Genomic DNA, 25,097 nt, shown 5'->3' on the forward strand with positions numbered 1-25,097 from the left:
TTCACAGAAGTGAAGGTGGCACACTGGAGGCTTCCACTGAAAAAGAAAAGAGAGGTGGCATATAGTGCCACTCTTGGTGGAAAGCCCCTCCTGATGGTCTCCTTTTTTCATTACCATTCCCCAGTTTTCTAGTTGAGAATATTAAGAGGTAAAAGGTGGGGTGGGAGCTGTTGAGGAAGGAGGAATCTGTGAACATTGGTTTCTTCCACTTCTCTGATGGAAGCATTCAGTAAGGCACACAGGAATTCTGGATCCAAATGATTGTCTTTGATTCCTCAGTTTAACTCTGCAAGTTGTTTCTTTCTATTTGGACTTTCCTCTCCTTTCAGTCTTTAAAGCCCAAAGCTGTCAGGTGGTGTTTTTTCTTTGGCAGATACATATGTGTTACTTTATTAACAAGTGGTATAATAATAAGTCACAAGTTACTGATGTCTTTTGTGTGTATGTGTGTGTGTTTTAATGCTCACACATTGATTTGAAGGAAACAGTTTACAATGTACTGGTTACTGGAGCTAAGTTTAAAAATGTAAATTTAAAACATATAGAGCTGTAGAAATGAGATTTATATGTATATGTGAAAGATAAAAACTCATTGCCCTTGTTTGGCTGGGGAAAGCAATGAAATTTTTTTGAAGAGAACAGTAGTAGTTGGTTAAACTATCAATTTTGATTCTGATTGCAAGTGATCAAATGGCATTGATAGATTTTAAAGATTATGAACATTATAATTAATGCATTTTAATGAAAAATTATGATTCCGAATGGGGAAAAGTGATTTGGAGAGTTACATCTTAAAGACTGCAAAGCTTGTAATGGAAATATTTGAACATATTCCATTTACAGTGGTGCCTCGCTTAACGGCGATAATCCATTCCAGGAAAATCGCCATTAAGCGAAAACATCGTAAAGCGGGGAAAAACCCCAGTGAAACGCATTGAAACTCCTTCAGTGTGTTCCAATGGGGTCAAAACTCACTGTCCAGCGAAGATCCTCCATAGGGCAGCCGTTTTCTCTGCCTGTCATGCGAGGAGCCATTTTGTTTACCCGGTGGCCATTTTGAAACCACCGAGCAGCTGTTTTAAAATCGTTGTTTTGTGAAGAATCGGCTCCTGAAGCAGGGAACCGATCATCGCAAAGCGGAAAAACCCCATTTAGACCATTGTATTGCTATCACAATTGCAATCGCAAAAAGATTGTCATAATGCAGTTTCATCGTAATGCGGGGCAATCGTAAAGCGAGGCACGACTGTAAATTTAAAAGTGGATCAGACAAATTCTTAGACTATTTGTAGACAATTAAACTAGTAAGAATGGACACTAGTTTTGATGGAGAACTATGACTTTTAGGAATGAGAGAATGTGTGCCTCTTAATATTAGTTGATGGGTTAAATGAATGGGAGAATGGTATTTCGCTTATTTATTTATTTATTTATTTATTTTATTTATTTATTTGATTTATATCCCGCCCATCTGATACATCTATATCACTCTGAGCTTATGATCAAGTATGACCTTCTCACTGGCCTGTGGTTGGTTCCTATGGAAAAAGAAGCTTGATTCCATGTGCCTTTGGTCTAATCCACCATAGTTCTTCCTATGTTCTTCTGTATTTCACTTTCCTGGATAGAAATCAACTTAGCACGGTGAAATCTCTCAACAGATGTGTTGACATGGTGACCCCTAGCCATATTTCTCTGCCTTGAGACTATTTTGTGACATAAACTTAAATTTTTCTTCTTCTTTTGCACTGTGGGATATACACATGCAGAATAAAATCAAGGAGCAAGCTGGGAATACAGTTTTCTCCTTTGGGTCCAACACATTTGAGTAAAACCTGCAGGTGATTTCTGTGTGTATAATTCAAGTGGAATACTGCCATCACCTCCATTCATTTTGCTCTTTACTATATTAGATTATTCTCAAAATCAACTACAAGCTGTGCTCATTTTATACATGAAGTCCTATCCTTCCTTAAATAAAACACAGCAGAGGTCAATAAAAATAAAGAACTGTAGGTTACAGCCAAATGGTCGAGAGTAGGGAAACAAGGATGATCAGAGGGCTGGAAACCAAGCCCTATGAAGAAAGACTGAAAGAACTGGGCATGTTTAGCCTTGAGAAAAGACTGAGGGAAGATATGATAAACTTTTCAAATCTTTGAAAAGCTGTCATACAGAGGAGGTGCAGGATCTGTTCTAGATCATCCCAGAGTATAGGACACGCAACAATGGGCTTGTTGCCGGAAGCCAGGTTTTTATTGGAAATCAGGAAAAACTTCCTAACTGTTAGAGCAGTATGGCTATGGAACCTTTTACCTTGAGAGGTAGTGAGTGTCATATTTATAAACAATGAAGGACAATATTTATTTAAAGTTGAAAACAATGAGTAGATAGCGGTGATTAACATCATTGAAAGGCAATATTTAAAAAGGAGGCATCTTACATCAATTAACAGGCAATATTAAGATAAAGATCAATAGGTAAACAAAAAATTAAAAAATGTCACTCTGAGAGGAAAACACAACTAGTAAAAATAATCCAATCATAGCAGTAATGCGTAGCAGTCCAGCTTAAAAAAATCACACACAGGTAACTAGTTACTTGTCTGAAGATAAAGGTCTTTGCGTGCTTGCAGAAGGATAGCAAAGATGAGGCCATTTGACTTGATACCTTTGATTTGTATTCCTTTACTGAGCATTGGGCCTTATAGGCCCCTTCCAACTTCATCATCGTATGATTCTATGAATATTTACCAGATGGCTTCAATAACTGAGGTGAAAGAAGACACTGATGCACTAGCAGCTTCAGATATAATCCTTTTTCCTTCTTTCTGTCCATTAGCTGAACATTATCCTCAGTGATTGTATTCACTGGTAGTGCTTTACTGACCTGTGACTGTTAAATAATATGTACAGGTATCAGTAGCTAGTGTGGTGCAGTAGACAGCCACTCTGCCATAGAAACTCGTGAGGAGTGGCACTGCTAAAACCACTCCTTAAGGATTTTACTTATCCTTACAGCACTGCTGTAAGTCAGAAGTGACTTGATGACGCATATCACAGTAGTTAAAGTGGCTGTACAGTATTTATCTACTATATTTAATAGACGTGTCATTGCTGAATCCATCAGTGCTGTATTGTCAAGCATTTCTACATACATTGATTTGCATGACTTGACATGCAACAGAAAATGCCTACAGAGACTTCTTAACTTACAGCAATTTGCTTCCAAAAGTTACATTGTTTGCATAATGGTGCAACAGAATTCAACCCAGCATCTTTTCATTGCATGAAAACATCATTACAAGAGAGACAAGAAGTTCCTCACCTATGTCACCAACGGCAATGGCATGAAATATCATTAGAAAACGATCCCCCAGACCTGCTGGTGGATCCAGAGACACCGCAAAGCTACAAGCATTATTGATCAATAGATGTTGGGTTCATTTATTCTTCTGGTGGATCTTTAACATAAGAGTGACGGGTTTTGATACAAATCTTCAGGGTTATAGATGGGTTAGCAATTTCCCTTTTCCATACAGATGTACAATCTTTCATTCATGAGGACTACTGTGTTAATTTGGAATCCTTTACATGGCCTGTTGGATTCTGGCTTTTGCTGGTTATATTGCACTCTCATTGGCTTAAACATACCAAATGTGGCACCAAGAAGCAAATTCAGATGTTTGCATCATGTGGAAACTGCTTATCTAGCCAACAAGTTGAGGGAACAGTATATCTTTCTCCTATGTTTGCAATGGAAGTCATATTTTAATATCACATGCCACCATCTTGTTTTGTCTGAAATAAGCTCCCCTTTCTTCCCCTCATGATTTTCACCTGTTTTACCCTGCTAAGCATAGCTTCATAGTTTCTGAACTGTCTCCATTATTTTGGCTTCATTTGCTTGTTGCAAGCTCAGTTGCCCATTTGGTTTTATTTTCATAATGATCCTGCAGTTTATATTTTATTCTTGATCACAGTTTTACGGAACCCATCTTTATGATAGTTTTATAATAGTTATTACAAGGCTGCTTTGTACTGCATTTTTAAGTTCTGCTCCAGGCATGAGCCAATGGGCAGATTCATTGGGTTAAGTTTAGATCTAAACAATGTTTCATGCTAGAAATGTGGGTTCTATAATAATGGTCAAGAGAAATGACAAATATTAGGGAAATGCTGATGAGATTATATTTTTATACATATAATTAATGTTTAGGAATGGTTCTTCAAAATAATTATGGTGGGGATTTTTTTTTTTTTAAAAATAATGGTTTTCTTGAAGCTTGAAAGTCCAACATAGTCTAATTAAATGCAGTAAGACCGAAATAGAGAGATGCATTTGTGCTGGGGGTCATGGAAACATACCAGAGTTGATGACACACAAACTCTGGTTCCACTGGCTCGGCTCATCAACATTTACTGGAAGACTGACACCTATGCCTTTGTTTCCCTTTCAGGAAGGAGGTCTAGTTGTCCAAATCTTTAGATTTTGCAAGAGCTTCCAGATTTTGGTTGGATCCAGACTACTGAAACCACTCGGAGATTATTTTATTATTACTGAATTATGTCTCACTAATTTCGACGGGTCTTTTCTAGCAACCTTGTGAGAAAGATGGAACATAAATAAAATAAAAGAATAATAAACATATCTGGATCCATTGTTTGCAAGGCTCTTTTTAAAGGCTAGACAATAATCATAAGAGCAGTTTCTGGGCAATCTGCGCAGTAAGCAGAGTACAGGTGCTCTGTACAGGTGAGTTACTGCATAGCATAAAGCCTTTTTTTAAAAGTGCATTCTTTGCTGCAGAGACAAATAAACCCTCAGTGACTGTTTCCATTACAAATCATTATGCAAAGACGTACAAAAGTTCATTCTCAGATGCATGACAGTATATCAGGAAATGGTTGGTTTGATTTTGGAAAAGACACAATGGGTGGGGTAAAAGCTGGCAAAACACCGTGTCACTGCAGATCAAGGCTGGAGATCTTCCAGGGAATAAAAAAGTCACATGACTCTATCAAGGTCACTTAGGTGAGCTTGGAAAACATTCAGCTGTGTAAATGTTGGTGTGAAAGGGCTTGTAGGAGAATTGAAGCTTATTGTCAGCCAAAATCAAATGCACATTTTTTAAAGAAGGTGACATTTATACATTGTGCCTGCAGGTAGTTTGTTTCTGTGGGTTCTTTATCCATAGATATTGACAAGATCAAAGGCTAGAATGTAGTTAACATAGAACAGGGGACACCACACTTCAGCATTGTGTTAAGTACATGGTGGTAGAACTTCACCATCCACTATTTGGACACAAAGAAAATGGTGATTGAATGGGCAGAACCAACTACCTTTATTGTTAAGAATATAATATAATGACCAGTACACACAAAGGAAATTTACTTGTGATTTACTGGGATCCTATTATGAATTCTGCTCTGAACCTATACATTCCTATTGATAACCCATTTAGTGGAAATCAACAAGAGATTTTGCAGACAAAATTCATCTAGGTTTTTTCCACATTTTACATAGCACCCTATTTGTACAATCTTGTTTTTAATGATTGTCACCACATCGTTGTATCACTGATTGAAATTTCCATCATAGATTTCTTTTCCATTGATTTTGAAGACACACACATTTACATGCACACACACACACACAAATTGGGTAGAATAGCTAATACTCAGAGCACAGAAACAAAATTCAGAAATATTTTGGTAGGCTTGAGCACTGGGCTGAAAACAATAGACATCTATTTAATAGGGATCAGTGCAAAGTTCTACACCTAGGAAATAGAAACCATACATAGTTACAAGATAAAAAATGCTTGGCTCAGTAATATTATGAAATGAGAAGGACCTTGGAATAGTTTTAGATCTGAATATGAGCCAAGAGTATGATGTGGATACAAAAAAAGGAAATACTATTTTAGGGTGTATTAACATAAATATAATCTCCAAATTCTGTGAAGTACTATTTGCCCTCTATTTGGCACTGGCTGGGCCTAAAATTGAGTACTGTATCCAGTTCTGGACACACAATACTTTAAGAAGAATGTCAACAAACTGTAACAAGTTCAGAGGAGAACAAGAATGATCAAGGGGCTGGTAACCAAGCCCTACAAGGAAAGACTGAAAGAACCTGCCATGTTTAGCTGTGAGAAAAGAGGATGGAGGGAGATATGATAGCACTCTTTAATTACTTGAAAGGTAGTCATACAGAGGAGGGTTTAGTACAGTGGTACCTTGACTTAAGAACTTAATCCATATTGGGACTGCGTTCTTAAGTCGGAAAGTTCTTAAGTCGAATGCATTGAAAACCGGTCAATGCGTTCTGAGGGAAGAAAAAAGGAAAAAGGCAGGGAAAAGGGCTAAAAATTAGAATTTCCCACTCTTTCCCCCTGCGTTTTTGCCTAAATGCAGAGTAGAAAGGAAATCACTCAAGAATATTGTCTACTCTGTCAGGCTCCCTCTTGTATAACTAGTTGTGCAGCCAAGCCTATGACCAGTGTGACACCATGTGCAGAATGGGAAGCCTTTTGCAGCAAGGAGAAAGCACTTATACAATTTCCCTTTCAATTAATATTTAATCAGCGGAGTGCTAGCCACAAATTGTGGGAGGCCATATTCTAATTTATTAAGAAATCAATGATAAAATATATTATTCCTCCAGTGTTGGGGGGAAAGCCCTTGAAGCCATTTGTAGGCACTGACAATCAGTGAGGACAATCTTCTTTATTATTAAGCCACTGCATGAAACACTTTTGAAAATTACAGTCTTAATGGTTGCTAACAACCCCTTTAGAATAATGGTTCTCAAAATATAAGAAGGAATGGTAGGAGCCATGTTTTACTAAAACAGCTCCCCTCCTCCACTTGCTTTACATAGATTACTAACCCATCCCTATATGACCCTTCCTGATGATCTACATAACTATGAGTAAGACCCAGCCAGAGATGTGTTTTAATTTACCCTATTTTTCTGTGTCATTGCACTAAGAATTGAGGGGCTTCTTTTACACAGAAGTGAGCTGAGCTAGCTGAGGAAAGATCAAAATGGCACATACTTTGCCTCTGTAAACAGGCTTCCTTCAGTCATGAGGCTTAGCTTCCTACAGTCAGGAGAGTTTGCTTTCACCAGTCACGAGCCTTATGGGATTAATGTCAGCTGATGCTGAACAAACCAATTTGAACACACCTCATTCGAGGTGGAGCCTGTACCCTGTCCACAAGGACATCTAGTGTCCGATGTTCTGAGCCCAGAGGCTAAATCCTCAAAGATAAGTTTTCTTAATTTGGGGTTACAAAAGTGGAGGGGGCTTATAAACGGGGGCATGTTATAAATGGAAAAATGTGGTAAATTAAAAATTTTGCCCACTACATCTAGTGGCCAAGCCACTACTCTGGGTGGCTTACAAAAGCAGTCAGGGCTACCAATCAGACAATGGTGGAGACTATCAGACTATGATTTCATCAGAGAGCTCCCTATTCCCTCTGAGCTTAGCCGCCATTCTCACAGCAGTTGGGAGAGAAATGGATTTTCCCAACTTAGCGCTGAAACTATATCTGTTGAAACACAAAGTATTTGATAGTGCTTCTGTTCCTGAATGGTCAGTTAAGAGTCATGAGGTTCACAGAAGACCTCTTCCTCATTTCTTAATGGAGACCAATCCAGTGGTCTGCATTTTTGGCCTTTTTAACGTGGGGGTCACTAACTATGGAGAGTGTCACAATAAGCGCATGCACTTCAAAGTTTACCGCTATACTATTGGTTTGAATTAATAGCCATTTGTAATTCTTGAGCACCAAGGGGTTAATGCTTACTCATGCCTTTATTACTGTTTTTAATATGCTACTTCATTTTTAAAGATGGCTCAGGAAAATTGGACTTAACCCATATACAGTATTTATATATAACAATTGATATAGAACAATTAAGACTCGGACCACACGTTTTCTAAATAGTTTTTATCCTAGAGCTATAATTGCAATTAATAATGAGCTTAAAGACCACCAGTAGTGAATAATTAGTTGGACTGTGTTACTTGGCCTGAGGTGTAGATGTTTGTATTTTTAGTGGGGGACTTCTAGTGGATGGGGAGTGTTTGGGGAATGTTATGTGTGTGCATGTGTCTGGTCTCTGGGTGTCTGTGAATTTCGTTGTATGGGTATACTGTGTATATACTTACAATGACAATAAATTATATTATTATTATTATTATTATTATTATTATTATTATTATTATTATTATTATTATTATTATTATTATTATTATTATTATTATTATTATTATTATATTTTCAGAAGAGTATGCTTGCTTACACACATCATAGCCACTTAAAAAGTAGTGTACTAATGCTAGCCTTAATTCAGCAAGTCTTTATCCTTAGAAGTTGGTAGACTTAATTTGCTGCTCAGTTAAATTGAAAAAAATACTGTTACTGCACATTATCCTTAATTTAGACTTTCTTATGGTGTTGTCTAGTCTGACAGGACACTGCATAAGTATGGCATAATGAGTTGAATTTATATTCCTGAAGCCTTTAGGTTTTTAAAAATCAGACAAAGTCCTTATCTCTGTCCAAAAAATGCCTGTCATTTAGATTGATGAATTATCTTACAAGGGATACCAAAGAAACTGAAATATATCACAATTCTTTTCTTATAATTTATTTTATTTATTTATTTATTTAATTTATATGCCGCCCACTCTACCCAAAGGTCTCTGGGCGGCTTACAACAATTAAAATTCAATGGAATAAAATAAAATGATTAAAATACAATTAAAATACAATTAAAATACAATTAAAATTGCCATCATTAAGACCCACAGTTAATGTTATTTCAATTAAAAGCCTTCTGGAACAGGAAGGTTTTGACCTGGCGCCGAAATATCATCAGTGTCGGCGCCAGGCGAATTTCAGTTGGGAGGGCGTTCCATAGTCTGGGGGCAGCTGCCGAGAAGGCCCTTTGTCTACAAGCCATCCCTCTTACCTCCTTGAGGGATGGCTCTTTCAAAAGGGCCCCCTGGCTAGATCTTAACAGCCGGGTAGGCTCATATGGAAGGAGGCGGTCCTTCAAGTATCCAGGGCCCAAGCCGTTTAGGGCTTTATATGTCAAAACAAGCACTTTGAATTGGGCCCGGACAGCAACTGGTAACCAGTGTAAATTATACAGAATCGGCTTGATGTGCTCTCTGGCGGCCCCACCACTCACCAGCCGCGCAGCTCGATTCTGAACCAGTTGCAGTCGCCGGACCGTCTTCAAAGGCAGCCCCACGTAGAGCGCATTGCAATAATCAATACGAGATGTTACCAGTGCATGTGTAACTGTCATGAGACTCCACTCGTCCAGGTAGGGCCGTAGCTGGTATAATTTCCGCAGCTGAAGGAAGGCACCCCTGGCCACCGAGTCCACCTGAGCTTCCAAAGTTAGACTGGGGTCCAGGAGCACCCCCAGGCTGCGGACCCTGTCCCTTAGGGGGAGTGTAACCCCATTCAGGACAGGGAAGTGGCCCTCCAACCTGTCCGGCGAAGCACCCACTAACAGCACTTCCGTCTTGTCTGGATTGAGTTTCAATTTATTAACCCTCATCCAGTCCATTATCAGGTCCAGACACGAGTTCAGCACAGAAACCGCCTCACCTGGATTGGTGGAAAACGAGAGGTAGAGCTGAGTGTCGTCAGCATATTGCTGACTCTTCAGCCCAAACCTCCTGATGACCTCTCCCAGCGGTTTCATGTAGATGTTAAACAGCATGGGGGACAGTATCGAGCCCTGAGGAACCCCATGACATAAATGCCATGGGGCAGAGCAACTGTCCCCCAGCACCACCCTCTGGATACGGTCAGCTAGGAAGGAGCGGAACCACCGTAAAACAGTGCCCCAACTCCTAACCCAGCCAGCCTATCCAGAAGGACACCATGGTCGATGGTGTCGAAAGCCGCTGAGAGGTCCAGGAGTATCAACAGGGTCACACTCCCCCTGTCTCTCTCCCGGCAAAGGTCATCATACAGGGCGACCAAGGCTGTCTCTGTACCAAAACCCGGCCTGAAACCCGACTGAAATGGATCCAGAAAATCCGTTTCATCCAGCAGCGCCTGGAGTTGCCCGGCCACAACCCGCTCCAACACCTTGCCCAAATAAGGGAGGTTCGCCACTGGTCGGTAGTTGACCACCAGCCTTGGGTCCAGGTTAGGCTTTTTAAGGAGTGGTCGAATTACCGCCTCTTTCAAGGCGGTAGGGACCACTCCCTCTCTCAGAGAGGCGTTCACGGCCTCCTGGACCCAAGTGTGAACCCCCCTGGCAGATCTTCCAATTAGCCAAGATGGGCAAGGGTCGAGCGGCGTGGTGGTAGAACGGACAGATCCAAGCACCCTGTCCACATCCTCGGGTCTCAACAATTGAAACTCATCCATTAAAGTTTGACCTAAGCACGGCACACTGGACACATCTTCCGATTTTGCAGTAACAGTGGAGTCCAGCCCACTGCGAATCTGAGCGATTTTTTCCTCAAAATGAATAGCAAACTCATCACAGCGAGCTGATGAGCAGTCCGGGACCTCCACCGGGTTTCCCGGTTGAAGAAGATCCCGGACCACCCGAAACAGCTCTGCTGGACGACATTCTGAGGAAGCAATGCGGCTGGAGAAATATTGCCGTTTCGCCAGCCGTATTGCCACGAAATAGGCCCGATAATGGGCTCTAAGTCGTGTTCGATCAGATTCCCAGCGGGACTTCCTCCACCTGCGCTCTAGCCGTCTCCCCTCTCGCTTCATCGCCCGCAGTTCAGAAGTATACCAGGGAGCTGTCTGGGCTCGGCGAGCAGGGAGAGGGCGCTTAGGCGCAATCGTGTCAACCGCCCGGGTCATCTCCCTATTCCATAGGGTGACCTGAGCTTCGACAGGAGCGCCAACCATATCAGACGGATACTCCCCCAGAGCATTCAGGAATCCATCTGGATCCATAAGTCTCCGAGGGCGGATCATCTTAATAGATCCCCCACCCTTGCAGAGGGAAGAAGAAGCTAATAGACTAAACTTGACCAGGAAGTGGTCTGACCATGACAATGGGGTCACAACCAGCCCCTCCACATCCAAACCACCTTCTTCCAGTCCCGTTGTGAAAACAAGGTCCAAGGTGTGGCCCTTCTCATGTGTCGGGCCGATGACACATTGAGACAGTCCCATGGTTGTCATGGCGGCCATGAAGTCCTGAGCCGCCCCGGTCAAGGCAGCCTCAGCATGGATGTTGAGGTCCCCCAGCACCAGCAGCCTGGGAGTCCTCAACACCAGGTCCGAGACTGCCTCCGTCAGCTCAGGTAGGGAGACTGTTGGTACGCAGCAGGGTGGGCGGTACACCAACAGAATCCCTAATCTGTCTCGTGAGCCCAACACACAATACAGGCCCTCAAGACCTCCTCTCAAAGGGATAGGAAGCCTGGTCAAGGAGATAGAACTCCTATAGACTATAGCAACTCCCCCTCCCCGACCCTCCGAGCGACACTGGTGCTGGACTGAGTACCCAGGAGGACACAGCTGGGAGAGGGGGACACCACCTTCCTCTCCCACCCAGGTCTCAGTAATGCACGCCAGGTCAGCACCCTCATCCAGAATTACATCATGGATGAGGGCAGTTTTATTTTGTACTGACCTGGCGTTCATCAACAGCACCGTGTGGCTCGAGGGTTTGCTGATATGGTCGCCTGATACCATTTGGTTGGAGGTAGGACTAGAAGAGGGGATAGATGTAAGATATCTAACCTCTCTTCTCCTACGCGGGCATGTTCTACCCCCACCACCATTCCTTCCCCTACCCAGCACCACCTCAATGGCTGCCCCCTCCAACGCCCTCCCCCCTTCCTGTTCCATCAGGTCCACTGTGAGTCTCTATGCAACCTGATGGCAATTAGTAATACTAACAGTTAAAAAAAAAAAACAAACAAGCAAGAACAAACCCACACACCCTTCTAATGCCCCTTCTCCCCTCCCAGCCAGGTGGCTGGTGTTGAGGAAGGGGTGGGGTGGCCCCAAGCAGCAGCAGCACCAGCAGCAGCAGGGTCTCGGTCCTGAAAGGCAGGGGAGCGCAAGCCAGAAATTCTCCCAGACACGTCTCTCACCCGTGCCTGGGGACGGCAGATATTGCAGGCAGCTCCCCCGACGTCAGGAACGCTGGTCTGTGAGGGCCCTGGCACAAGCTTCCGGCTTTTATGGTCTCCCTCCCTCCCAGCCAGGTGGCTGATGTTATGGAAGGGGGTGGGATGGCCTGAAGCAGCAGGAGCAGTAGCAACAGGGTCCCAGTCCTGAAGAAGGCCGAGGGAGCGCAAGCCAGAAATTCTCCCAGACACGTCTCTCACCCGTGCCTGGGGACGGCAGATATTGCAGGCAGCTCCCCCGACGTCAGGAACGCTGGTCTGTGAGGGCCCTGGCACAAGCTTCCGGCTTTTATGGTCTCCCTCCCTCCCAGCCAGGTGGCTGATGTTATGGAAGGGGGTGGGATGGCCTGAAGCAGCAGGAGCAGTAGCAACAGGGTCCCAGTCCTGAAAAAAGGCCGGGGAGCGCAAGCCAGAAATTCTCCCAGACACGTCTCTCACCCGTGCCTGGGGACGGCAGATATTGCAGGCAGCTCCCCCGACGTCAGGAACGCTGGTCTGTTTTTTGTATCTTCCTGATAATGGTTTTTTGTATCTTCCTGATGCTCATTTACTAACTCAAACTCTGTACCCAGCCTAAATAATGATACTGAATCACTCCATCCATAAACAGAAGCCACGAGAAATTTTTCCCCCTCATATTGAAAAGCTCTGGGGAAACAGAAAGTTAAACGGTGAACAATTTGCATTTTGGTCTGTTTCAGGTTTGTATTTTTCAAGTTGTGGGCTTGTTCTAGCCATTCCAAACTCTTTTGTGAATTGGTTTAGATGGCATTTTATACAGAGTGACTAATTTTAAATATTTGCAAATGCCGAATGAATGAGTGATAATCTCTCTATCTCTGGATCTGTCTTCAGTTAACCTCCATTAAGATCAAAGGGACTTGCTTCCAGCTAGGTAAATTATAGGATTAAATGTGCAATTTATGTTGGTTGTTGTGGGTTTTCCGGGCTCTTTGGCTGTCTTCTGAAGGTGGTTCTTCCTAACGTTTCGCCAGTCTCTGTGGCCGGCATCTTCAGAGGACAGGATCATGGAATACCCTCATTCAGTCTCTGGGTACTCTTATTTAGGCAAATCCAGCTTTTAGGGTTGAACTACGTAAATGAAGGCTTTATTTATTTCTATAAATATGTATTTTTTTGTGTGAATGTATTTATTTATTTGGCTTTCTGAGCAGATGCATGCACCCCTTCAGATGTTCTTGGACTGTGATTCCCATCTTCCCTAGACTTGATGAGAGTTTCAGTTCAACATCTGGCCACCTGTTCCTTATCCCTGCAATGTACTATTAGGCTTTTGCTTAAAGCATAGATGCACATGCAGGAGGCTGCCGTTTTACAGAACAAGGACTCTCTTTCACAATCTGAAATGCCAGCTGGCTTATTTACACTGCTCCCTGATTTTTTTTAATTAATTTTCATTTCTCTCCTAAAAGGAAACACCAAAAAGATAAGCTTACTGTACATGAAGGGAAAAGAATATATTGGCTTAGGTTCTTATATCATCTGTCAAAAACAAGCACTAGGGTGATTTTATTCAAATATATATATTTTTAAAAGAGTAGGCTGCAAGTCACGACTCACTGTCGATTCTGACTTAAGTCACATGGGTGACTAGACTTGGACTTGGGGGTTGTAGAGGGGATTCACAAGTCAACTCACAACTCAAACATATTTGTCCAAGTCACATTGTTGAGTACCTATGGACCTACCTATCTCTGCTGCCCATTGCTGCCTGCTGCTGCTGCCATCTTCAGATGCACCAGGCCTGGATTCCTTTCTAGGACCCAGTGGTTGCCTCAACCAACACACATGCTGGCCAGCTGATAAGCTGACGTGTAGAGGCAGGGGCTGGCTCTGGGAAGGGAAGCTGGACCTGCTGCCTCTGCAGATGGCAGAGATGGTGGGTGGTGGAGGCAGTGGCAGGTAGGGAGACACACTGTCTCTGCACATGTACCAGTCTGTCAGCTGGACAGTGAATGCACAGTCTGCGTCTATGGGTCCCAAACCTCGGAGGGGGGAGGCAAATGATGCAAGACATAGACTTGAGGCCTGGGACTTGGGACTCGGGCCTGGAGACTTGAAATCAGACTTGGGACTCAAGTCTGCATTTTAAATGCAGAAAAATATGTAATATTCATTTAGAGATGCACATTTTTCAAGTATTGTGTTGGAAATCATGGGTTAAAATGTGATCAAATTATACAGGACAAAAATAGACAAATGTCCCATCTCTAGATGTGAGGTGTCCTAAGAATTTGACCCACATAAATGGCAGTCAATGCAGTATTGAATCATTTCAGGGACACACATGTATTTTATGTGGGTTGTGCATCATGGCACTGCCTTTGATTATGATTTTGGTGTCTTCTTTTCTCCTGTGGCATCGTATTTCTCCCCACAAGAGACCCATTATTCTTCTCTCACCTTCCAACACAGGAAGCAATAATTGATTGAATTTCACTAGGTTCTTGAACTGGTATGTGAAGTAAAACTCCCCAAATGCAGTCTGTTCGATTTTCAATCTTGCTATCGAAAAGGCCAACAAAATCACAGGCCATTATTTTTATAGGTCTAGATTAGAGAATAGTGAGGGGAAAGAGATGGCTTTGTTTTCATGTCTCATCTTTACAACATAGTCAGGTGTTCAAACTATAACAAGTCTTCTATTAAATGAACATGACAGCATACATAACCTTTAAAAGAGTATCCTTCCATTGGATGTACTTATGGAAATCTATGATGACTGGAAGACATTGTCCAAAATCCTATTGGTTGCTGCATAAAGTTTGCATAGCTTGCTACTACGAATTGCAGCTGATTGATAATGTGCTGAGAAATATTTCATTCATTCATTCATTCATTCATTCATTCATTCATTCATTCATTCATATTTAATCACTCCCTGTAGAGTGACTCAAGGTAGCTTAGATATGATTCAAAATTAAAAATACAACTTCAAAACAATTACATTATTAAATATAAAAATTGTATTAGTAAAATTAATTAAACATACTGACCAGAATCCTCTTGGTGGAACTGCATAGTTTTTAAGGCTGATGACATCCAAAAATAGATCTCTGGACTTTATTCTTTATTCTAAATTTTCTAGCCCTCTCTACTTCCAGGTTACCTTATTATTTGAGGGAGCTTTTGGGAGCCTCAAAATGTATATGTGAAGGGAGCCTTGAATATCAGAAAACCACCATCGCTAGTCCCAACCCCATCAGTGCGATAGGAGGTGATTTTATAGATGCTGATTTCTTTTTAAATAAAAGACTCCTCTTATCCCAAGGCTTCCAAACCTCTGACATGAGAGCTGTTAATATTATCTGAAAGTAGGTGGCTACTAAAATGTTGTGTAATGGTAGCAACATTTCATCCAGTGTTTATGAATAGGGTTGTGGGGGAATTGATACATAAATGTACTTGGATTAATTGAGATGATTCAATGTATGTTAAATCAAGAGTAGGTGACTCCAAAATGTGTTTGAAATGATAATTTTTGTGCGCATGAATTTTCTTGCAATGAAACATCATAATTTCATACTGTGCTGTCATACAAGTCCAAATGTTAAAGTGTTAAGAAGATAGTATATGCTATCAAATAATAAAAATACTTAAAGCCTGGGATGGTTTGGCAGGTCAAAATAAATACAGCTGGAATGAGCCTTTTACTTGCTTTTCTGAAAAAGCACACTTTGCATTATTTCCCCCCTTTCCAGGTTGTTGTCTTCTGCATCACCACCAAGTGAAATTTTCTCAATATCATCTCTCCTTATACTGCTGGTTTTCATGTTCACTGAACTGGAACTGCAAAGTAAATGTGTTCACCACTATCAGACTCTAGTCTTTGCCTACTAGCATGGATGTGACTGGTCTATTATGCATATTCCTACTATATTCTTTTATTATGGGCCTAAGCTGTTTAGGGCTCTATGAATAGATTTACGCCTGGGAATTAATACCGCAGGTACAGATATAATGACCAGAATCCTGTTGCCAAGGGAAATCATATAGTGACAAATTGCTAATCATTAGCAATGTGCTGGTTGCATTTCTAGATGTGCACTTGATGATGCAGTTGGGTGTATATCAAGGAATACAACGAGCACCTCATTAAGGAGCCGCAAATTACTGCCAAGAGTTATGAGACTTCACAGATTTGTCTGAGAAAAGTTTCTGAATGCTTCATAAAAGCTACTCCGTTTTGACCATATCCTCCTTTATGCAAAATATGAAATTAGAGGAAGTCAGCTCTGCCTTCAACACTGCATATTTCGATATCACATCCACATATTTGAAATGATACCTGTGCTGTCTGTAAGCAATGCACTGGAGATCAATATGATCTGAAATCCTCTAGCATTGCTAGGATACCAGCTTAACATCCAAAGAACTACTATGCTTCCCTAGGTCTCCACAAGGAGATACAAATTTTAGGAAAAACAATTTTTGGAGGTGAATCTTGATGCTTGGGTACGGTGGATTAAAACCTGGGCACACATCTCTACCTATTCCCAAACTCCTGATCAGGATTCTCTGCTCTCATTAATAATAGTAATAAAAAACTCTAGCCCTTATAGAGGAGGGAGACAGAAAGCAAGCTGTCTGGTCACTGTTTCGCTCAATTGTTAGGCAAGAAACAAGACTTTCAGCATAAATACTCAATGGACAATGAAGCTATCAACGCTTTGACTGACAGCACAGTCACATTATTGAAATAAATCATGATAGACTGACACTCTTGAATTCAGTTTAAAGCCAGGTGGTAGTCACTAGATTTGGGGGGTCAGTGTGTGTGTCCTTTTGGGAAAATGTTTAATCTGTTTTTAAATTGTATATTGCTTGTATATTGAATATTGTATACAACATACAATAGTGATACTGCAGCTATACAGTATAGGCTTTTAAAATCATTGCATTTGAGGCTTTGTCCCACACCCACCCATTCTCACACCGGCTGCCTCTCACAGTCATTAGCCACTGCTGCTGCGGTGTTATTTTAAAATATTTATTTGTTTTTTTCTCACAACCTGGCATAGTGCTAGAACAGAATGGCAGATTTTTAAAAAGTTAACACAGAGGTTTCCCTGTCCACACACAGGTAGACAGAGATAGACAGACAAACAGACACACATGTACGCATGTGAGCACATGCATGTGCACACACAAATACACATACATAGATTGAGAGAGAGAGAGAGAGAGAGAGAAAGGGTGGAGAAGGAGAGGGACAACAGAGCCAGGGCTGAAATTGACCAGGCACATTTTGACTACATCTAGGCTTCGAAGATGATGAAAGATGTGCGTGCACACACATATACAAAAAAACACACAGGGGGTGGAGAACAAGGGGAAGCAGAGAAGGAATACCTCTAAGTAGCAAATCCCACGGACACAGTTTACACTGACAGAAACATTCACATATGCCAAAAATAACTGACAAAAAAATTCCCAAGTGATTTAAAATAACTGACCTCATTTCAGTTGAGTAAAATATTTCAATTTCCAACCAACAAACATGTTTCCCAGGCAAAAAAAACTTCTGCACTTCCATGCGCATTGTGTAGTCACCTTAAAAAAATCAATTTGAAACATGCTAAAAAACCTCTTAATGATGGTGAAAGAGGAGAGCATAAAAATGGTCTGAAGCTCAACATTAAAAAAACAAAAACCTAAGACCGTGGCCACTGGTCCCATCACCTCCTGGCAAACAGAAGGGGAAGATATGGCGGCAGTGACAATTTTTACTTTCTTGGGATCCATGATCACTGCAGATGGTGACAGCAGCCACAAAATTAAAAGACACCTGTTTCTTGGGAGGAAAGCGATGAGATACCTAGACAGCATCTTAAAAAGCAAAGACATCACCTTGCCGACAAAGGTCTGCCTAGTCAAAGCTATGGTTTTTCCAGTACTGATGTATGGAAGTGAGAGCTGGACCATAAAGAAGGCTGACCACGGAAGAACGGATGCTTTTGAATTGTGGTGCTGGAGGAAGCTCTTGAGAGTCCCCTGGACCGCAAAGAGAACAAACCTATCAATTCTAAAGGAAATCAACCCTAAGTGCTCACTGGAAGGACAGATCGTGAAACTGGCCATCTCATGAGAAAAGAAATCTCTCTGGAAAAGACCCTGATGCTGGGAAGGTGTGAGGGCAAGAGGAGAAGGGGACAACAGAGGACGAGATGGTTGGACAGTGTCATTGAAGCTACCAACATTAATTTGACCCAACTCCAGGAGGCAGTGGAAGACAGGAGGGCCTGGCATGCTCTGGTCCATGGGGTCACGGAGAGTTGGACATAACTTAACGACCAAACAATAACAACAAGGAACCCAATTCAAATAAAGATTTCTCTGGATGTAACTGTGCTCTGACAAAGTTTTAAAATAATCCTCTCCCAGCTCCTAGTAAATATCACAGTCCCTGGTAAAAATGGTTCTAGCTTGTTTGTAGACAAATAGGGTTTGTTCTGCAAAGAAAGGAAGGAAGGAAGACAAAGGAATGAATGAATCATGGTTGTGTAACAATGGCAACAAAAATCCTTATGCAAAACAGGATGGACACTTGAAATACCTTTGTAATTGTTAGTATTTAAGGTTATAGGCACAGCAGTTTTTTACTGCTACAGACTTGGCATGGCCTGGGGAAAAAAAGGTACTTCATTGAGCTACAACTCTAATGCTGGGGGAATGTGGGACTTTGAATTCAAAAAGGAACTTTTCCAAGCTCTGATATTATGAATCTTACTTGATTTCTAAGGGGACAGCTCATGTTCCATTTCATCTTCAACAGGCTTCTGAGATCTTAGCATGCAGAGAAAAGATGATGAAAGGAAGAGGAAAGGGTAGCTATAAACTTACTGAACTTATGCTTGCTGTGAATCTTAGATTTCTGGAAAGTGATTTCAGATAATGATATGGAAATGATAAAATTCTTTTGGGAAGACTAATGCTACTTTTATTTGTTGCGAGAGTATGGTATGTTCCTTCAAACTGCTTACTGAGATAAGCAGTTCAAGAATTCTGTAGCACATTATCGACTTCCATGCTTTATTTGTCACAAGCTTTCAGAGACTACAACCCACTCCATCAGGTACACAGAATACTGCTTTATTAATATATGCATGCTTTGGTGACAGGAGGCAGTCTTTGGGGTTGACAGGTCATGTGAATCAAAACAGCACAAAGAGCAGTAATTACTATAAATAGCTGAGTGGTAGCACACATGAGCTTTATAGCAAACATGAGTTAAATAGCACAAGTATTGTAATGAAAAGTGAAATTAGACAAAGAAGGCTTTGTAACTGAACAGATATTTGAACTCCAGCCTCTCTATTCCAAGTCCTGTGTTCTAACCATTGGACTATACTGGCTCCCTTTTAGTATATAAATGGTGCCAAGAATGGTGCAGGAGGCAGGGCTGGGGAGAGCCAAATACCTGTTCAGATGAAAAATGAACTGTCACAAACCATTTAACTGGTCTCATCTCTACTGAGAACCCTAGGAGATATTTTGCCCATATACTATAACTGGACAACTATAGGCTCTCTCTTTTAGCTGATGTGTGACACTGGGGATATCAACGTGCATGCCATTCAGAGAAAAGCTCAGCAGGTACAATCCCAACAACAACAACACACTAAAATTTAGTCTGTACATGTAGTTGTTTGTTTCTCTGAGAATGCCTCTTGGTACCGGTTTCTGTGTTTTTCATAATGATCACTTCTAACAAATATCCCACTCAGACCTGGTAGAGCTTTCATTTTCTTATATTTTTGCTAAGTTTCATGTTTCACACAAAAGGAAAAGAACACCAAGAAATGCTCAGAATTATTTAATAAGGAGTTTGCCTCCGACTCAGCAGAAAGATTAGGGCCCTCTGGCAAAAGAACCATCTAGTCAGAGAAAGAAAGCGAGCAAACAAATTCACCCTTAAGGAGATAAAATAAAAGGAAGCTATTCATCAGGAAGATTCTTCTGAACCAATCCCTTCCTTATACAAACAGCTAAAACAGGGTGGATAAGTGTATATACTATCAAACAGTGGATGGCTTCACTCATTAGTAAATCACATGAAAAATCTTATTACCTATTACCCATAAAAGTGTTGGCCAAAGCAGCAACTGCATGTTTCACTTTATACCTCTGGCTCTATAAGGGTTGTTGTCATTGCTGTATGCTTTCAAGTTGTGTCCTACCTATGGTGAGTCAGTTAACCTCCAAAATTTATTCTCATAACAACCCTGCTAAGTTTTGCAAGGCTGTGGTTCCTTTGCTGACTCAATATCATATTTCATCTTCCGCTTCCTTTCCTGGTGCCTTCAACGTTTCCGAGCATTACTGTCTTCTCCTACACGACTTGTCTTCTCAGGATTTGCCCAAAGTACAAAAGCCTCAGATTCATCATTTTTGTTTCTAGAGAGGGCCCAGTCATGGTTTGATCTAACACTAATTTGTTTGTATTTCTGGTGGTTCATGCTATCCACAAAGCTCTTCTCCAGCACCATATTTCAAATGAATCGCTTTTTTCCTCTCAATATTCCTCAATTTCACATCTGCATAGAGTAATTAGGAATAATAAGAATGGTATGTATTCAGCATAGAAGTTAAATAAGCAGGGAGACAATATACAGCCTTGCCATACTCCTTTCCCAATTTTGTTTGTTGCATATCCAGTTCTAACTTTTGCTTCCTGTCCCACATATAGATCTCTCAGGAGATAGATAAGGTAGTCAGGCATTCCCATTTTTAAGGGTTTGCCATAGTTTGCTGTGGTCTACGTTGTCAAAGGCTTCTGCATAGTCAATGAATCCAGTTTGTACTTCTGGGAGTTCTTGGTCCACATACTGCTGAAGCCTACCTGGTAGGATTTTGAGCATAACCTTGCTAGGATGTGAAATGAATGCAACTGTATGGTATTTTGAGCATTCTTTGGCACTGCCCTTCTTTGGGATTGGAATGTAGATTGATCTTTTCCAATCCTCTGGCCACTGCTGAATTTTCCAAACTTGCTGGCATATTGAGTGTAGCAGCTTAACAGCATCATCTTTTAAGATTTTAAATAGTTTGACTGGAATGCCATCACCTCCACTGGCCTTGTTGTTAGCCATGCTTTCTAAAGCCCACTTGATTTCGCTCTCCAGGATATCTGGCAACCACACTATCTGAGATCAGCAGCCACACTATCTGAGTTGTCCGGGACATCCAGATCTTTCTGGTATAATTTCTCTGTGTATTCTTGCCACCTCTTCTTGATGTCTTCTGCTTCTGTTAGGTCCCTACCATTTTTGTCCTTTATCATGTCATCTTTGCACAAAATGTTCCTTTAATATCGCCAATTTTCATGAACAGATCTCTGGCTTTTCCCTTTCTATTCTTTTCCTCTCTTTCTTTGTACTGTTCATTTAAGAAGGCCCTCTTCTCTCTCTCTCTCTCTCTCTCTCTGCTATTCTTTGGAAGTATGCTTTCAATTTTCTGTAACTTTCCCTATCTCCTTTGCATTTGATTCGCTTCTCTTGTCTGTTATTTGTAAGGCCTCGTTGGAAAGCCACTTTGCTTTCTTGCAATGTTGTATAGTTAAATGTAAAATGACTGTTTTTACCTGAGTCACTGTACTGATTGTATTCAGTTGTGGGTATTAAGGATTAAGACTTAATGTTGTATAGCTGTGTACATGATAAAACTTTGTGTAACAGAAAATGAAGTAATATATTTTCTGATTAGTCACAGAACTGTACATAAGTCATGTGTAAAATGAACGTCTTTATCTGCTGTAAGTCAGATCACTTTTTCCTATGCTGTATGTTGCTTCATGTCATGTTATGCTGCCATAGGAATTTCTGTTCTCTATGTATATATGTAACTAGACTAAGTTGTTGGTTTTACTCTCTCAGTGTCATAAGTATCTCTGCTAACCAATATCTCCTTACTCTGCTGATGTTATGAGAATACACGTTATAATCAAAATTCTCAACAGTAAAAATTCTCCATCCTCTCACCTTCAAGCTCTCATCACCTTATTCCAACTCATGTTATTCTTGATGCCCCTTCTATATCTTCAGAAAGATACAGCTGACACTGGCTGGAAAAGGTAGGAAAAGGATAGAAAATTTCTTTACATGAATGTCCTGTAGTTATTTTATTTCTTAAGTCATTTTATTCTAGGTCCCAAGGACTCCTGATCACATAGTGATTACCCGCCGAGAGTAATGCTGTGACACTAATGGGAGGGGAATACAAATGAAATAAATAAATCAATAAAACAAATAAATACATATTACTCTCCATGATACAGCTACAGTCATGTTCCATTTGTAAAACAATTAAAATTGGTACACATGTGCACATGAACAGGAGACATAATATACCAATCCTCAGTTGTTTTGGACTAAAGCTCCATAAACCCAGGCAAACACAGCCAACACTCAAAGATTTTGGAAGCTGTAGTCAAAAATATCTTCTGTGCCTCCAAAATATATAGATATACAGATATTAGTTAGATTTCTTGTGAAGTGTCATATATTTTGGTCTTTGTGACTCTTGATAGGGGATAGTGGCTGAGTTTGGGGAAGAAATTCAGACACAGAGAGAATTTCATGGATGGTAGGCAAATAGTGGCAGAAAAAAACAGGATGAAATCCCTCACACAAATAGCTTGCAAAATGAAGATAATCATAAATGGTTACACCTAATGCAGATTCAAATGTGGGGAAAAATACTCAGTAAAGTGGGGCTAGGGTAAGAGATGAATGATTGAATGTACATTGTGAAGGGATAGTCAAATTGGTTAATACTCACCTGAAACCTCCAAAGGTCGGTTTGGGTTCCCCCTAATTATTTACGTTGCTTATCTCTGATTCAGGTTGGCCACATAACTTGCAATTTATAGGCCTGAGCTTCACATTGTTGACTTTTCAGCCCTAAGAAGAGTAGCCTCCTAGCAACCAGAGTTATTCAGTACAAAGAACTAGTTGATTAGAACATCATTACTGTTGTATTTCCATACAATAGGAACATGGACACAAAGAAACCATAAGACATAGGTTTCCAGGTTAGTGTCCAATATTAAATTGTAGTATTGGTCTGTTCCATACCAAATGCAATGGATTTGAAACTAGTTGTAAAATATATGACCTAACATGACTCTTGAAGAGCTAAATGTCTTGCAGCGGATTGCTTTTAAATAATCAGATTGAATTTCACCTGCAAGTTAGCTGTCATATTTAGGCTGCAATCCTACATTTACCTTGGAATAAATTCCATAATGCTCACTGGAAGAGAACTTCATACTAGAGATGTACAATGTAATTGTATGTAGATATAACTTGAAGGAAAAGCCCAAACAACCACTGATAAGGTTTGCCTCTGTTTAAATGAGCATAAAATTGTGCTGTAAAAATGCAAAACAGATTTATTATCCAGTAAGTGAAACTGAATGTAGTGGGACGTATGTCAAAATACCCAGTCTAGTGGAATTGACAGAATCTAAATACCCACTGTTAATGTGAATAGAGTGATGGACTATGACTAAGGAGACTTTGGTTTGAGTCTTTATTTGGCCATGGAAACAAAGCAAAGCAAAAGCAAAGCATGCTGCTTATATACTGCCCCATAGTGCTTAAAGCACTCTTTGGACAAGTTAATTACACAGGCTACACATTGCCCCCCCCACCCCCAGCAAGCTGGGTATTCATTTTACTGACCTTGGGAGGATAGAAGGCCTTAAGCTGGCTACTCAGGGTAGAATGCTGGGTCGTGAGCACAATTTTAGCTGAAGTACAGCAGTTTAACCACTGCACCATGAAGTACTACAGTGGGGTGGGTGGAATTAGTAACAGCAGCCTTTAAATGCTCTCACTTCCCTTGAAATCCTTGTTAGGGTCACTATAAGCCGGATGTGACTTGATGGCACATAACACACACATACGTAAATGTCTAAATAGGCACACCTAGGTTTAGGTTGATGGGCAATTATTACATTGCACACTGAGTTTAAGAGATATATGAAGCCTGAAGGCATAATTCAGAAGGTAGTCATTTGATAGCTCAGGATGTTTAATGGCATCAGATGATTTAATCATTCAAGTTTCACAACACATTTTTGAATAGCCTTGTACAATATATTTCTCTTCATATGACAAGTTCTTTCAGATAGGAATGGAACCATGGCAGTGGTTCCTAATCCTTAATTTAATGTGTGCTATTTTCTGGAGTTGATTTTCTTTGACTTCAGCAAAGTCATCCAGAAGGCTGGCACAAAGAAGGCAGGATCCAGAGAGGAAAGGTGAACTGCTATGGGCCCAGAGAGATAGGATTAAAATATTTTAAATAAAGAAAGAAATAATTAAATAAATAAATAATGTTTGAGCAATTAACATGCACAGATGCATTAGCCTTTCAAGTATTATGTATTTTCAATGAAATGTGTATCTTGGATAACATATCATGGAAAATAAGTATGAATATAGTGCAAGTATATAATTAAACAGAAAAAAACAAAAGGAGGAGGAGAAGGAAAGTGAGTGGAAGAAAGCTTACTAAAGCTGCATTATTCAATGATTGTATAAATTGTCCCCTTGACAATTTGTCCACTCATGTCCGACTCTAGGCGGCGGTGCTCATCCCCATTTCCAACCCATAGAGCTAGCATTTTGTCCACAGACAATCCTCCGTGGTCACATGGCCAGTGTGACTAGACATGGAACACCTTTTACCTTCCCACCAAGGTGGCACCTATTTATCTACTCACATTTTTTGCATTTTGCATGCTTTTGAACCGCTAGGTTGGCGGGAGTTGAGAAAAGCGACGGGGGCTCACTCTGTCACATGGATTCGATCTTACGACTGCAGGTCTTCTGACCTTGCAGCACAGAGGCTTCTGCGGTTTAACCCGCATAAGTGCTATTCAGACATTATTTTTTTTTAAAATACCCTTTTTACT

The 25,097-nt window shown here is 40.9% G+C and overlaps 1 protein-coding gene across 1 annotated transcript in view; it reads left to right on the plus strand.

The window, feature by feature from the left end:
- SI (sucrase-isomaltase) overlaps positions 1 to 25,097 on the plus strand; it is a 213,921-nt gene that overhangs the window by 240 nt on the left and 188,584 nt on the right. The gene's annotated exons all lie outside the window — the stretch shown is intronic.

The sequence above is a fragment of the Pogona vitticeps genome, chromosome 3 (assembly GCF_051106095.1).
Source record: "Pogona vitticeps strain Pit_001003342236 chromosome 3, PviZW2.1, whole genome shotgun sequence".
Lineage (NCBI taxonomy): Eukaryota > Metazoa > Chordata > Lepidosauria > Squamata > Agamidae > Pogona > Pogona vitticeps.